Source organism: Geospiza fortis, unplaced genomic scaffold (assembly GCF_000277835.1).
Source record: "Geospiza fortis unplaced genomic scaffold, GeoFor_1.0 scaffold96, whole genome shotgun sequence".
Taxonomy (NCBI): Eukaryota; Metazoa; Chordata; class Aves; order Passeriformes; family Thraupidae; genus Geospiza; species Geospiza fortis.
In genome coordinates, this window is record NW_005054454.1 from 60,739 (window position 1) to 62,982 (window position 2,244).

General features: G+C 56.5%; 1 protein-coding gene across 2 annotated transcripts in view; it reads right to left on the reverse strand.

Moving 5' to 3' along the window:
- Window positions 1-1,396, reverse strand: part of LOC102043981 (nuclear pore complex protein Nup98-Nup96) — a 25,075-nt gene extending 23,679 nt beyond the window's left edge. Inside the window, exon 1 of one of the 2 annotated variants that reach the window (XM_031062608.1) lies at window positions 1,063-1,396. The gene's annotated coding sequence lies outside the window, so the exon portion shown is untranslated. The remainder of the gene's footprint in view (window positions 1-1,062) is intronic. The other variant, XM_031062609.1, reaches the window with a different exon arrangement.
- Window positions 1,397-2,244: the final 848 nt, after the last annotated feature.

A 2,244-nucleotide genomic window follows, 5' to 3' on the forward strand; every position in this document is an offset into this window, starting at 1 on the left:
GCAGGAAATGAGGAATTCCCCCACATTCCCAGGTACTCCTGGCAGCAGTAGCCACACACAGCACTGCAGAACTAAGAACATCAGCAGTGCAAGGATGGCCCACACCAGGAATATTCCCAAAGCAAACTTTTTAAAATTCCAGTTAAAGCCAAAGCAGCCCTTTCCCTGTGCCCAAGGCAAGCACAGAGGGATTGGGCACTGCCCAGCACAGCCTCCCCCAGGGAAACTGCTACATCCATCTGCCCATCCTTGAAACTGAAGTGTTTGTTTCCCTAACACCAGCAGCACTTTCTGGGAATGGCCAAATCCAGACTGGGAGCAGCCACAGGCTCCCCCCATCCCTGAGGAGCTGGAGACCAAATCAGCCCAGGACAACCAGCCCAATCCCACACTCCCCTGGCAGGAGAACCATAAGGATGATTTTTAGTGTCACTTCCAACTACTCCAACAGACACACCACGCAATTCTGGAGTGTTACGGGTCTCCACACATCCACAGGCAAATCCTTACAGGCTTCATTTGTCCCAGGAAGAGGAATTTCAGTAAAGGATCCTGGTAAAAGCCAGGAAAAGCTGCTCTGACAAACTCTCAGAGCTCCCCAAGCTGAGAGGAGCTCCTGGGAGAATTCCTCAGGGTAGCACTGCACTCTGAGCCCTCCTCACCTTCTCCCATGGGATCCCCGGGGCTGGCACAGCCCTGCCAGCCCATGCAGTGCCAGCTGTGCCCCATGGGCACCTTGTCCCCAGCCCAGAGCACTCAGTGCCACCTCCAGGGCACACCTGCAGGGATGGGCACTGCAAAGCTCCCTGGGCAGCCCCTGCCAAGGCCTGAGCTCCCTTTCCATGGGCAAATTGCTGCTGCTGTCCCAGCTGAGCCCCCTGTCAGGGAGTTATGAGTGTGGAAATATCCACCCTGCACATCCTTTTCTCCAGGCTGACCCCCCCCCAGCTCCCTTTCCACCAGGATCTGCTCCCAAAGACACCTCTCCATTCCTATGGAATATTTTCAGCCACCTCCCCTTGTGCCAGTCCAAGTTTCCCTTTCAGGCCAGATAAAAATCACCTGCACTTTCCAGCTGTCCGATGTTGTGCCTCTCAGCCTTATCTGCAAACTCACAAGTCACTCATTTTCTGTGGTTCCTTTTTTCTAAGTCACTGCTCTCACATTGTCCCGAGATCACTAAACGCCAAACTCTACCTAAGAAGAAAACTAAAAAATCATATTTTAAGAGAAAATGTGTTATGGAAAGATTTCCCCCATCCCACAGCAAGCATTCTGTTCTACTTCAAACCCACTCCTCTTCCCCTGCACCTTGAGAGCTGTGTCCAGCTCTGGGCTCCTCAGAGCAAGAGGCACCTGGAGGGGCTGGAGTGTGTCCAGGGCAGGGAACGGAGCTGGAGAATCCCTGAGGAGCTGGGAAGGGGCTGAGGCTGGAGCAAAGGAGGCTCAGGGGCCCTTGTGGCTCTGCACAAGTCCCTGCCAGGAGGGCACAGCCGGGGGGGTCGGGCTCTGCTCCCAGGGCACAGGGACAGGAGCAGAGGGAACGGCCTCAGGCTGGGCCAGGGCAGGCTCAGCTGGGACAGCAGCAGCAATTTGCCCATGGAAAGGGAGCTCAGGCCTTGGCAGGGGCTGCCCAGGGAGCTTTGCAGTGCCCATCCCTGCAGGTGTGCCCTGGAGGTGGCACTGAGTGCTCTGGGCTGGGGACAAGGTGCCCATGGGGCACAGCTGGCACTCCATGGGCTGGCAGGGCTGTGCCAGCCCCAGGGATTTGGGGGTTCTGTGAACGCAAGAGCTGGACCAGAATTAGTAAAACTCGAAGGTTTTACACAGCATCCCCCTCCCAGTCGCTGCAGCCCCAGCTGAGGAGGGATCCCTCACGCCAAAAGGCTCTAATTGAAGTTTAATAGCAACAACACAAAAACCCCCAAAACCCCCCAAACAAACCCATGTCACCAACATAACTTCGAGTCACATGTAACCAACCTAACTCTAAACTACGACTATTCAACACGACAGTAAATAACTCCCGGCCCCGGGGACCGCCGGGCCGTTACCCGCATCCAGAGCCGCGTATCCCCCGTGGAAAACACCCGGAATCTCCGACCGGACCCGCACCGGGACAACCAAAAAGGCCTAAAAATCCCCAAAAGTGGCCAGGTACTGCGGAGATAGCCGCGGCACGGCTGCCGGGAAATCCCACCCGCTCACAGCCTTTCCGCCTCCCTCCGGCCCCCCCCCCGCCCC